General features: G+C 48.4%; 1 long non-coding RNA gene and 1 pseudogene across 3 annotated transcripts in view; one reads left to right on the top strand and one right to left on the bottom strand.

The window, feature by feature from the left end:
• Positions 1–430: 430 nt before the first annotated feature.
• Positions 431–14,245, bottom strand: part of LOC146182562 (uncharacterized) — a 49,797-nt gene continuing 35,982 nt past the window's right edge. For all 3 annotated transcript variants that reach the window (XR_014700066.1, XR_014700068.1, XR_014700067.1), the window contains one exon: positions 431–1,783. This is a non-coding gene — a long non-coding RNA (uncharacterized LOC146182562). The remainder of the gene's footprint in view (positions 1,784–14,245) is intronic.
• On the top strand, positions 11,322–13,147 carry LOC146182565 (uncharacterized; annotated as a pseudogene).

Raw genomic sequence — 14,245 nt, 5'->3', positions numbered from 1 at the left:
GCCACCCAACTGCCCTAGCAGCTCCCAATCCTCACGTGAAAGCAGAGTCTACTCCCTCGCGAGCTTGCTAGTAAGTGCGCATACGAGGTTTATAGCCTCCGGCTGTGCTATAACTGACGGTCGCCTCCTCATACCGACCACCAGGGTTACTAGTTTAGCCTCTAGTTTCTCCAAATGCTGACACAAGATTTATCTTGCCGCAAGGCTGCTGAAACTCTCCAGGAACTTCTCTGACTACCGTAATTTTGCTACCGGTGTCTATGATCGCCGTTGTCGGCACTCCAGCGCATTCTTTATCTACTTGCTGTAGTTTCGAAGTATGCACTTCTTCGGACGATCGGAGCGCTCTCATTTCTGCAATCAACGTCCAGTCTAGGTGAGCTGGCGCTAAGGTCTCGGCCGTTCCCGTGTTGGCGACTGCTACTTTTTGTGCTCGAATGCGCCTGTCTGGTTTCTGCGCATTCTGAACAGCTCGGGGGCAGTCCTTGGCTCGATGGCCCACTGCGCGGCACACGCAACACTGAGCGTTTCGCTTGTCGCTACCTTTCGGGAGGGGTTCGGTTTTTCCTTTCTCGCCGTGAGCAGCCGCCTGTCGCACCGCGCGTCCCTTTCCCTTTGCCTGCTCGAATGTCTGCAGTATCTGTGACATCTCATCCGGTTTCACCCAATTTTCTCCCTCGCACTTATTCCAAGCCCTCTGCACTTAGGTTAGCTTTCATCCTATCAGCAACGATAAGGGCTATCACATCATCCTTAGTGTCTACTTCCTTCGAACGAAGAAAGTAGTAAAAGTAGGTCTTTACGCGGGAGGCGAACTGTGCCCATGTTTCCTCCCTGCGTTTAATGGCGCGTTCGAACCGGTCTAAGTACTGAGCGGGGGTGAGCTTTAGTTCGCTTAACACAGCAGTTTTCAGACTCGTAGTCGCTGCACCCATCATCACCAAGACCGCAAAGCAGGTACTGAACACGCTCGGTAAGCGCTGGCATGATCAAGTGTACGCGGCTGTATTCAGGTACATTGTATGTTGTGAATAGCCTCTCTACTTTATCGAACCACAAGGGTACGTCCGCGTCACACGGTAGCTTGAGACCCTTTAGGACCTTGGCACACTGGGAGACCGGGTCAAAGCCCGATCGCCGTTGCTCGTCGGATTCCGACATCACGGGGGTCTGCCTGCCCGTCGCACCCAATCCGACCTTTTTCAACTCGAGGCGTTCTCGCGACTAAATTTTGAGCTTTTCCAATTGAAAATCGAGTTCCATGTGGCGAATTCCCATAACCTCGGTCTCGGTCAGTGCAGTTACTTTTCGTAGCACGCCTGCCACAGGCTCGGTAATCGCCGCTTCGTCCGCTGGTCCAACCGTCGCATCCTGTTGTGATGCCCCAGCCTGCTGACCATTGCCCTCTAAACCATTCTCCTGTGACATATTCTCCTCTGCCTGTCTGCCAGCTGAGCTCGCCATCATGCTTCTTGTCAACACCATACACCCGTTCTACGCTTGAGCCATAACCACCTCAATGATACATAAGGAATCCCGCTCACCCGTGCTGGTGTCGGTAGTGGCTGACGTTGCTTCTCCGTTGTCGCCTTGACCGGGGCTGCGGGATGGACAACGCCTTAGGGTCAGGGCGCCAGGGTTCGTTGTTCCCTTGCTGGTACTCTGAGGTCGGCTCCCTCCAGGCCTGCCGAAACTGCTACGAGCTGGACGTCTCGTGATGTCTGAAAACTGGTGGATGAGGGCGATGTCCACTTGGTGTCGTAGGTTGCCGAATCCTGTTGTGCTGCGCCAGTAATTTTATGCTCGTTCGTTGCCAATCTTCGAAGGGGCTGAAGCCTCTCCAAACGTGGTCATTTGGCAGTGAAGAAGCAGTAAACGATCAGATGATGGTCAAGAGGAGAATTATATTTACGGAAGGAAAATAATATACATTGGCAAACTGTAAATTACAGTAACAAGAGTCACAGAAACAACTGTAACTTAAAGGAGAATAGACTCTCACATAGAGAAGTCGCTCTACAAGCCCTTACTTTACTACCGAGCATTTCGGTTAAAGGCCTAGGGCCTGTAGATACGTGATAAGCACGGAGCCTAAATCTTGACTGCCGAACATGGTCTGAGGACATCAACAAATACCCGAGGGCAGTCACCTTAAGTGATCCGCCCCGAAAAAGAAACAGCCAATCAAATTATTGAAAAACATGCCACAACCCCAGTGGGTTGGGAATAATCTTGGACCCAGGTCCTTAATTACGCCAAATAAAAATACATCATTCAAAACACACACTCTCTTCACTCGCCGGTCCTCACACCCTCTCACACAGCGCCCGTCTTTCCCTCCCCTCCCCAGCGTGTCTGCGACGCGACCTTGCAGCTAACGCCTTTGTGAAAGGAACGCCGCAGGGGATCTGGCCACCCAGGCCACCCAGCCGTCCCGTTGGAGAAAAAGGGGGGGGGGGGGGGGGGGGGGGGGCGGCACTGTCCCAGAGCAGTGTACAGTCGCCGTTGCTCGCACCCGATGTCTGGCGACACAGAGGGAGGCCGCTGGGCTGATTCGCTACTTGGGAGGGCCAAGGGCCGCGCCTATTTTCGCCTTCTGCAGGACATTTAGTGAGCGCTTGTGGCAATGCAAAAGGCTTCATTAACGGCGTCTCCTTGCACCCATGCTTGGTGCCACGGCAAGAGATCGCTGGGTGAGCCTGCCGTAATGTGGTTCGCAAAAGTGTGCCGCTATTGTTCCTGGCTGATAAGGGTGCATCTGCCGTTCACTTCCTGGCGACGCCTCTGTGCGAAGGGACCAAACAAACCAAGACTCCAAGATCCAACCAAGATCAGCCAAGCACCATGTGGCTTGGCTGATTTCCTCACGTGATCCGCAGCGGCGAGGAACCGCGCCATGCCGGCCGCGGGACGCTCGAAAATAGAGGTTTCGGTCATTCAACTTTGGAATGGGAGCCGTTAGGGATAAGGGTAGATGGAGAATACCTGTTATCTGCGATTTGCTGATGACATTGCCTTGCTAAGCAACTCGGGGGATGAACTGCAAATAATGATTGATGACCTAGACAGGAAAAGTAGAAAGGTAGGCTTGAAAATCAATATGCAGAAGACTAAGGTAATGTTCAACAGCCTCGGTAACGAACAGCAGTTTAAATTAGGTAGCGAAGCACTGGAAGTAGTAGGCGAATATGTCTACTTAGGACAAGTAGTAACGGCTGATCAGGACCAGGAAAAGGAAATAACAAGAATTAGATCGGGATAGAGCGCATTTGTCAAGCACTCGGAGATTATGACTAGCACCTTACCGGTATCGCTCAAGAGTAAAGTATACAACAGTTGCATCTTACCTGTACTCACCTATAAGGCTAAAACGTGGAGGCTAACCAAGAGAGTTCTACTTAAGTTGAGGACAACCCAGAGGGCTATGGAACGAAAAATGGTAGGGTAACATTAAGAGATAGAAAGCGTGCAGAGTGAGTCAGAGAAATAACTCAAGTTACCGACATTCTAGTGGAAATTAAGAAGAAATAGGCATGGGTAGGACATGCAGTGCAGAGAGGATAACCGATGGTCGCTTAGGGTAACAAACTGGATTCCAAGGGAAGGAAAGCGTAGCAGAGGGCGGCAGAAAGTTAGGTGGCCGGATGAGGTTAAGAAGTTCGCAGGGGTCAAGTGGATGCAGCTTAAGTGAAGAAATATGGGATACGCCTTCGCCCTGCAGTGGGTATAGTCAGGCTGATGATGATGATGATGGTAATTCAACTGCCACTGTGCGCTCTTTAAACACAATTTCAACCCATTTCCGGGTTAAATTCATATTTGATTTTTGTTTTCATGAAAGTAGAGACACTATCCTTGACAAAACAAGTAAAAACAAAAAAGCAGTCATTTTCAAAAAAAACCCGCATTTTTGACCCGCATATCCCCTTAACAGGAGTGTAAGTCCGACTATAACAGATGCATGGGCGAGTTAGTAATACATGAGTAGACAGTGCAAAAAAAAAAAAAGACTCGTACATAAGTCATCTTTTTTTTTTTCGTCCTGTCTGCAATCAAAGTATAAGCAAAACAAGTTTTATATTTCCTAATTACAGAGAGAAGGCTGCATGCAAAACGGTTGAGCGTAATAGCTTTTTGCTGTTAGCATCTGCCCGAGACACAACACAATTTCATTACCATATATTGCCGCATATAAGTCGACCTTTTTTTTTTTAAATGTCCTTCCAAAAGTTGGGGGGGTCGACGTATATGCGGAATCTTAGTCTGCTTATACGCGGGGTTAAAAGTAATTTCGACCGAGTCGCGGATAATATCACGCCCCGTGCACTCGTAATTCCATAAAAGTTGTCAGACACAATGCGAAAGTGGATCTGCTTTAAAAAAAAAACTAATTTTAATCGAGATTTGCACCAAACCGTGGGCATTCCACAGAAAAACGGCCAAAGCCGGGCGGGCTGGCAATGTTTGATACAAATGGGACAGCTACAAATCCAATCCAATCGAAAACAACCGCACGAGACCAGTCACATGAGCCGAGAAGCATTCTCGGGTGTTGTGCAACGTTGTGTGCATTTCACCATTTCTTCTCGTCACACTGCCTGGACACTAGCCGACGTGACAGCTAACAGCGGTGTATGTGGTTTGTGTCACTCGACGGACGCCTTGCAAGATGCCGCCACAACCTCGGCAACAGTACAGCGCTGCTTTCAAGCGGCAAGTCATCCTCTACGCCGAGTCGGAAAACAACGTCGAAGCAGAGCAGAAGTTCGACGTCTCAGAAAAGTGCGTGAGAGGCTGGAGAAAACAAAGAAGTAAGCTTTTAGCGTGTGCTACTACACGCCGTTCCTTTCAAGGGCCGAAGTCCGGACAATACCCTGCTGTTGAGGAGGCGGTTCAAGATTGGGTTCACAACCAGAGAAGCAAGAGCCTGAGTGTTTGCTACAATGACATTGAAACAAAGGCAGGCGCTGTCGCGGAGGAGATGTGCATCCTGCGTACAGAGTTTAAAGTGTGTAAAAAATGGGTGAAGAATTTCATGAAGAGGAACGGCCTAAGCCTAAGGCGACGAACGACCGTATGCCAACGGTTGCCCGAAACCTACGAAGAAAAACGGAGCGCCTTTCTGCGCTACGCGAGTGACCTGCGGGCAACACATTCATTCCTGCTTGGTCAATTGGCAACGGTGACCAGGCTCCTGTCTGGTTTGTATGCCTAGCAATAGGACCGTGTCCGCAAAAGGGGAGCGCCAGGTCCGCCTGCTGACAACGAGCAACACGCACAAACGCTTCATGGTCATGTTATGCTGTACAGCAGATGGGCACAAGTTATCGCCATTCTACTTAATGACTCTTCTTAATTTCTTCTTATTTTTATTAATTTTGGACCAAACTTGATAAAACTAGATAGTCTAATTCAGTTTCTTGCGCTGATTTCAAATATGTAACTATTTTTCCAATTGGCCAATTAGTTCAAAAGATAGATGAAATTAATTGTTCACAATTTGCAGAAACAATGAAAAAGTAACCACACTAAAAAATTTCATATTGACACTTTGCTAGGTACTATACAATGTTAGGGGCACTTTTTTGATAAAACAAATATTAGCTATGTTATAGCATTTCAAAGTCCACCATTCAAATGTGGGTGCCCTACTGTCTGACCTAGAGCAAAATTTAAAATTTTTAAGCTACATGCCACAACAAAAATTATGGTTCTACCTGCATTGAAGGCAGAGATATCGCTTCTGCAAATAGGCAAGTCAAGAATCAGTGTTTTGAGAAAACGAGAAAAAAGAGATTGGCTCTCCTTTAATCAAAAATGTAGAAAAAATATTGCAATATTTTGCAATGTAAGTGACTAGAAGGCACCAGGGATGTAGTCAGACTGGCTATGGCCACCCAAATGGCGTTTTTTGAAAGCGTGCTGCATGTCCGCAGTGATCTTGCACTTGTTTGCAGATGCCATTGCTCGGCGGTGGTCTGTCACCATCTGAGAGTAGGGTGGTGTATCTCAGGTTGTGCCGTTGCAGTGATCTCTGGAAGAGGGTGAGAGCAGCCTCAACTTCCATTTCACCAGCCCTCTTGGTGGTGTTTTTCTGGCATGCATGGGTCTCCTTCCAAGCCTTGTATGCCGGGTCATCTTCACTTGGGGCACGCTCGCAACCAACGCAAAAATTACTCAGAACCACGTAACTGAGAACCAGTCCTGTAAACAGCTCGATGACCGTGCCGACGCCGATATGGGAAGAGTGGCCGTGCGTCATCCAGGAACCGTCGTATGACACAGCAATGTTTCCGGGATTTGCAACCTGCAATTTATCATATAGATCCCAGACCGATTGCACGCACAGAGACGTTTGCTTCTCGTCAGCAAGAGCTGCCGCGGGCGCCAGCTTCTTCTTCACATACCTTTGCCAAGTTTTTTTGTGGAGGCCACGGTGCGAAATGTTCATGGTCGCAAAAACGTCATTGAGTGCCATTTGTCGATTCGTGGTGGCTTGCATCGCACGTGCAGCAAGGACATTCACAACGAACGGGCTGCACTTCTCTTTTCCGCTCACATGGGGCGAGCTCCACGCCGACGCAACGTCACCGCAGCACGCATACTCGATAATAATCTTTATGGCGAGGCCATATTCACGTTCACCTTTTCCTACCGTGACGCTACCGCCACACACCTTGCATTTCAAAAACGACATCAAAGCGTTCATTGAGTCCAAACTGACGCCAACGAAGCCCGTCTCGATGTCCGATGGCGTGGCCACAACATCGTCAGCGCGAGTGAAAATCCATCTTTCGCTTGGTGGCCGGTGTTGAAGAAAGAACTTGTAGCTTTTCTTGGGCTTCCATTTCTCTCTGCAACCAACTCCGTACGCTGCAATATTTCGGTGTCGCGCCGAATGCGGCTGCTGTCCAGAATGCATTCACTCGTCGGCGATCCGGTTAGGCCTAAGTCCACTTAGGTACTGTCCGCGGCTTCGGCATCACTTGCTGTTGGCGGCGGACTATTCTCGACGCCGGCCGAAGGAACTGAGCGCTTCAAGTTGTAGGCCGATCGTTTCTTCTTTTTGCCAAACTTGTGACTCGTGGCAAACTTCGGCGTTGCTTCCGACATCGTGCCGCACTTATTACAACCCTACGACTGAACAAGGAGAAACGTGTCGCCTGCGGAGGAGCAGACAATGGGAACTTTGCACGGCCAGTCACAGCACGCTTTTCAATCATGTGTGCTAGCTCGACGAATAGAACCGCGCGTTTGGACTTTTTTTATGCTCGGATTTCAACGTCACCAGTAAGCCGGCGGAAGCACTTGTGACGGGAAACGTGAAAAGAAAAGCCGCTCTTCCCAACGAGACCAAGATGGCAGCGATCGCGCATGTAGAAAAAGACCTACGCGCCTTGAAAAAAAACGTTTTTTTTGCAGATTTTAGCTGGCAGTGATGCTATAAATTGATTCTGTGGCCCCAAATACTGCACCGCGAGATATAAAACCTGCGAATTAAAGAAATAATAGCTACAGATTCTGAAAATGTCAGTTTCAAAAAATCGATTTTTTCCTCGGCGGCTGCATTTCGATGGAGGCGAAACGAAGTGGCGTCCGTGTGCTGTGCGATGTCAGCGCACGTTAAAGATCCCTAGGTGGTCGAAATTACTCGGTAGTCCTCCACTACGGCCCCCCCTTCTCTCTATACACTTTCACTCCCACCTTCATCCCTTCCCTTACGGCGCGGTTCAGGTGTCCACAGAGCAAGTGTGACAGATACTGCGCCTTTCCCTTCCTATGAACCAACCAACCATAGTCTCAAAGAGCAGTGTCCCCCCTTAAAGCGGTAGCGGATGCGGGATGAGACCTGATATCATTCCGGGCGGATTAACACCTATTCTTCAGCCACTGGATGTGGTGCTGAACAAGCCATTCAAAGACCGCATCGGTACATTCTAAGACGAGTGGCTCCAGCAAGAAAACCCAGACACCAACAGGGCGGCTGAAACAAGCTTCTTTGGCCGAAGTGGCTCAATGGGTCAACGATGCCTGGTATGGCTACCAACAGACATGGTCTCCGCGGCGTTGTGCGGCATCTCGGCAACGCTTCCGACGACCAGCGGCAGCAGTGGCTGATAAGATTATGATCGCGACTGTGTCCTCACAAGAGACGACAGATGTCTCGTGAATGAATAAATGTTTCTTTATGACTCAGCCTTCTGAAATACTTTTTGGCGAGCTAGGACCGTAGGGTGCAGCAGCGTCAACCTAAATTCGGAGTAGAACATTTTTTTTGCCCAAAGGGGGTCGAGAGTTGGGGGGTCAACTTATAATCGGAGTCGACTTATAATCGGCAATATACGGTACATTACTGTGACCTGGCCCAAATGGCTAAACAGCTCTTTCACACACTGAAAGCATTGAAATAGAATATACTTGTATTCAGCTGCTACTGTGTTAATATCTGTTCAAAACGTAAAAGAAATGGAGAAACTGTGTTGTGTCCCCCAGCGGTGGTTCTGTGGATAGGGCTCTTCACTGCTGAGCCAGAAGGCATGGGTTTGGTCACGGAACCTATGGCCACTCTTCGATGAAGATGAAGGCGCATGTGTATTGTGCGATGTCAGCACGCGTTAAAACCCCCAGGTATTTATTAAGTTTCCAGAGCACTTCACTACGACGTACCATACAGCCGATGCCACTTTTGGACTGATAACTGAGTTGTCATGCTCCAAGCTAGCATTTCTTTGCTGCTGTTTCTTCCTTTGGCATGTACGACAATGTACGTGAAAGTAAAAAGAATGTATCATGCTTGAAATGCAGGCGTTACGGTTATATAGGCACTAGATTTTCCAGGGATAAAATGAAACGATCCTAATGTGGCGGTATTTATAAAGCGCAACAAAACTTGCCTGTTGTTGGCTGGTCGACTCAGATGCGCACACCGCGATAATTTGTTTGTGTTAATGGCACACACCACGCAAACGACCGCACAGCCTAATTGGTGATGTTCGAAATGGCTGGCACGAAGGAATGAGCTCACTGGAAGTGGAATTATATGCGAGTTGTACGCAAGAGTAATGCTTGCAATTGTTCAGACATTTTGTCATCAGTAAGGCACCAAAATGGCAGCATTATAGCGCAGTTGCATGCTGAGCTCCAAACACAGTTAATGTGAATGAACTAAATCTCTCTAATAACTAATCGATTTTAACTCTACGAAAATGCAAATAAACTTGCTCCAACACAATCGTGCCATGAAAATATTTTTGGCAATATTGTCTAGCTCCCGAATGCTTGGTGAACATGGCTACCGGGGAGGCGCGGTCCCGCAGTCCCCAAGGGAGTGCCTGCATGGCGGCGCGCCCATCGGCAAAGAATAGCCACGCCCGGGAGTAGCTATAAAACTGGTCTATAGTCACTGCCAAAGAAATCTGCAACCAAGCTGAAGCAAAACAAAATGGCATCGAAAAGCTGTGTATTCAAGAGTGGAGGAAGAAAAAATCTTGAAACAATTACCCGGGACAGACAAGCGTTTCGTGGCCTGAAGACTGGATTCCACTACCCCCCTTTTCAAATTTTGTAGCAGGAAAAATGGCATTTTGTAAAATATGTGAGCTTTTGTAGTAAAAAAAAACATTTTGTAGCATAATTTCAAACCACAAGATGCTTAAATAAAGAAGGCTTGTTTTATTTCTGGAACCCAATTGCTCAAATGGCTATAATGACCACAGCCATGCAAAAACAAACTTCAAGCTCAAATGCAGTTTAAAGTGTTGTTCTTTCCTCAAAAAGCCCCAAATTAGGCAAACAGGTTTTGCTAAAAACAAAGCCATTTTTATTCAGAGGGAAGGCATAAGGAGCGGCGGCGACGGCCGCGGAGTTGCCAGGCACAGAGTGTATAAAGGAGGCTATGGTTGTGTTTACATGCGTTTCTATGGGTTGCCCTCCCAACTCGCACCCGCATACATTTTGCGGTATTTTAAAAATACTTCGCCTCGTTAATGAGATTTCATACATTCGTGATCTGTTCTGGATGTTCATGGTTCCTCTGCACCAAATAACGAGATCATAGGTGCTCCTTGAAATTAGAAAATAGCTTTGAAATTTTTCGGGTCCATGTATTCCTATGGGTGCTAAGCCTAGTTCACCCCCAACCGGCCCAACCTGGCTACAGAAGCGCCACCGCATCGTGCTTACGTCACAGATCGGTGACGGCATAATGAGATATGCAACATGAGATATGCAACAACCCTATAAACACTGTAGCCTTGGAAAGAAGGTAGTTAGCTGTCATAATATAAAAACTCCCTGCAAAAATTAAGAACTACCGCTCCTTAAAACTGCAACTTTAAGGGGGGACGCGGGCTTCAAAAGTCGGAAAATCGCGATTTCGATTTTTCAAAAAGTACATATCTCAGCTATATGTGTTATAAACTACCTTTTCTGTAATTATGAACGCCTAATTCATTCTGGAAGTACTTCAAATTAAATATACAACTGGGCACGGCAGCCCGTGAGCCGCGAGCGAGCGAACGGCAAAAGTACCCGAACTTCGTGTGCACGCCATTTCCATGCCGCTGAACCGAGCGCCGCCATCTTGGTCTTGTTTTGCTTGTGAATGCTTTCCCTTTGCCATGCTGCCTTCGCCTCCGGCGTCCGCGGCGTGGCAGAGGCGTGGCTCGCTTGTGATTGGGGGTCTCGCAGGGGCTATTGAGTTTCCCGAGTCTCCGATCTGGGCCGTGATTGGACAAAGCGCGCGCTCCTTGAGAACGGGGGGGATCGTTCGCCTGCTATTGGCTGCTGCGCGCGCCGACGTGTTGGTCCCTCTCTGCCACGTCGTCTGCTCCGATTGCCTGCTGTGCTGGCCTTCTTTGTGCGTTCGCTTGAATCGCTTCACGTTTCGCCATTTTTGAGATCGCTATCATCCCTTGTTACGGATTCTCGTGGCGTGTTTTGAACTGTTTTGTTCACCTCGTGGATCGCCGCACCGTCAGTTACGATGCACCCTACGAAGTTCAAGACGCTGCATGCGTTCGGTACACGGCGTCGTGCTATGAATGCCGTCCGCATGGCGAAGTTGGCGAAGGGTGTTGTCAACGGTCACGGAGACGCTTCTAGCAGTGCTGCCTCTGGTACACCACTACAAGACGACTGCGTTGCCACTTCCAGCGGCGTATCTTCCGCATCAACGCAAGGAGACGGCGTTTCAAGTGTGGCTGCTGTCCCGACCGCATCAACCTCGGCGATCCCAGCGTCTCGCATAGAGTCTATCGCTGTGAGTGATAGCACATCGTCCACCGTACACGTGAAAACGCACTTTTTGAGTCCCGAAGAGGTTGAGGCAGCGGAGGCACAACGTGCTGCTGTGAAAGACAGACTCGGCGCCACGGCCGCAACATTAAGAAAATTTCAAGCGATGTCGCCCTATCCCGCACCTGCCACTGCTACTGCAGAAGATGAGGTATTTTGCCTTGTGCAAATGTGTGTGCTTGGCTATTTACTTGCCAGCACTTTGTGCCAGCGTTGCCTTGCAACTGGACTGTCTGTTCGAATAGGCACCCAGCTTGGGTTAGCTACAAAGCTTGAACTGATACGCCCACATTGTGGGATTGTTGCAAGTTCGTAGAGTTCGCCGCGCCAGAATGAAGGAAAGGCTTTCGACATCAACATCCGGGCCATTATGGCTATGAAGCAAATTGGAAAAGGGCAGACAGCTGTCAACAACTTTTGGGCTGCAATGAATGTGTCCCACAGAGGACTTCATCACAAAACCTATCAAGGGCATCTGAAGAAAACATTCAGGGACCCCGAGACTCAGTGCATAGAGGACTTCTATTCTGAATCGGCAGCTGCTGTGAAGAAGACCTACAAGGAAATGGACCCAGGATTTAGTAGAGATGTTACTGTAGTCTACGATGGCACCTGGAATAAGCGTGGACACATATCCCACATTGGAGTTGGGGCAGTGATCGAGTACCACATAGGCCTGATCTTGGATGCTGTTGTCCTGTCGAATCAGTGCCTTGGGTGTCAGACAGGACCCAAACCTGAAGACGCAGAGTACTCAAACTGGCGTAAGCAGCACATCTGCCAAAAAAACACGGATGCCAAGTCTGGGAGGATGGAGGTCGAGGCAGCCTTGATCCTTTTCACGCGTTCACTTGCGAAGCACAACTTTCGGTACACTACACTGGTGTCCGATGGAGACAGTGCCACCTCTGCCCTTGTAAAAGAGAACGTTTATGGCCTAGTCCCTGTTGTGAAGGAGGAATGCCTCAATCATGTGCAAAAAAGAATGGGAACTGCACTGCGCAACCTAGTGCAAAGGAGTGAAATGTCGTTGGGAGGGAAAGGCAGGCTGACAAAAGCTCTCATTGACAAGCTGACTGACTATTATGGCTGGGCTTTGAGAAATAACTCCAATGATGTGGCTGCAATGCAGCGTGCAGTGATGGCTTCCTACCACCACACCACATCGACCGATGCGGAGCCTCACCATGACCTCTGCCCAGAGGGTGCCGACTCGTGGTGCCGTCACAACGCTGCTAAGGCAAGTGGCTTGCCACAACCAAAACACAGGCACAACCTGCCAGGCTATGTCGCCGAGGCTCTGCTTCCTGTTTATCAGCGCCTCTCGGAGCCTTCTCTTCTTCAGCGGTGCCAGGGGGCGAAGACCCAAAATGCTGCAGAATCTTTTCATTCTGTTCTGTGGTCACTGATGCCTAAGGAACAACATGCCTCACTAATTGCAGTGGAGACAGGACTGCATGATGCAGTGATAAGGTTTAATGCTGGCAACCAAAGAAATTTCTCTGTCGGTGGGGCCACCTAGCCATACAGCGAGCTGCTGAAAAAGATGCCCTGCGCATGGGAAAGGCTGAGAAGAGAGATAAAACGAAGACTGAGAGGCGGCAAAAGAAGAAAGTCCCCAAAGACACTGCCAACTACTCTGCGGGAGCATTTTAAACCCGAAAATGGTGTTTTAAACTTCAAAGGCCATTTTCTCAGAATGAATTTTTTTCCTGGTGTGGCTGCTTATTCCAGCAGTATCTCTGGAACCGCTAATCGGATTCCCTCCAGGTTTTATTTTATTCTGTGCCTGAATAAATTTCTGAGGGCAAGACAGGCTCGTTTTTTCAAAATATTGAGTCTGGAATTTATTATGAACAATCAAAATTAGGCTAATGCAAGTCTAATCAGTGGCACTAAACTCAATGCTCTGCTAAAGTTTTTAAGCAAGGAAATTAAAAAAAAGGGCTGTCTTGCCCTGGGGTACCTATTCAGGAACCTTCATAATAAATTTCATAGTGCCAACACATTTTGCAAGTTCTCCAGGCATGGTACAAAGAACCCATGTGAACCATTGTGATATACTTCAGTAAATTGAGTATCAATGTGCGCAGCTCCATGAAACTTTGCAATTATTTAAATAGCTGTGCCATAAGTCTACCCTGATAATTTCGTCAATTATCTCAAGAAACAAAAAAGTTGGTATTCAAAGGTAGCCTCCCCCCTTAAGGCACTATTTCTTTTCTAGCCTTGGCGACTCCAGCTTGGACAACGCACGTACGAGCCTTTCCTGTCCATTATTCAGAAAGGCTTGTCCACTCATAACGTCTCCAAAATTTTTAGACAACGCCTTTTGTGAAAAGCAGCTCAGCATTGGTGCTCATATTCCTGGCTAGCCTGAACACTTCACTTCCTGTACCTTTTCCTGATTCTGACCTCTTTTCTGGGTGTCCTTGTCCTGTACATCAGGGTAACGTCGATGCGCCTTTTTCCTTCAAGACCCGTGCAGACAGGAGGGAAAGGGAGAAGAATATTTTTGCAGATCCCGAGAGATTTTCTTTTTTTCCCCTCGAAGGAGGCGCGCTGCTGGCACTGCTCAGTCAAAAAGCGTGTTGCGCAGGGATGTAGAGTGAGTGCCAATTCCATGCGTTCGCAATCTTTGCTTTCTTTTTTTTTTTTCTTCCGGTGGTTTGGCGGGGTGGCTGGTCATCTTCATGTCAAGCATGATACTTCTTTTTAATCCTGCACGTACATTGTCGTGCATGCCAAAGGAAGAAACTGCAGCAAAGAAATGCTAGCTGGAGCATGATAACTGTTTTCATATGGTATATGGAGTTTAGCGTCCAAAAGTGGCATCAGCTATGAGGTACGCCGTAGTGAAGTGCTCCGGAAAGTTAACGAATGCCTGGGGTTCTTTAACGTGCACTAGCATCGCACACTACCCAAGCGCCTTCATCTTCATCGAAGAGCG

The sequence above is a fragment of the Amblyomma maculatum genome, chromosome 8 (genome assembly GCF_055883805.1).
Source record: "Amblyomma maculatum isolate TAMU_Amacu chromosome 8, ASM5588380v1, whole genome shotgun sequence".
Classification (NCBI taxonomy): Eukaryota; Metazoa; Arthropoda; class Arachnida; order Ixodida; family Ixodidae; genus Amblyomma; species Amblyomma maculatum.
The sequence above is the reverse complement of the archived record's forward strand: the minus strand, read 5'-3'. Positions and strand labels throughout refer to the sequence as shown.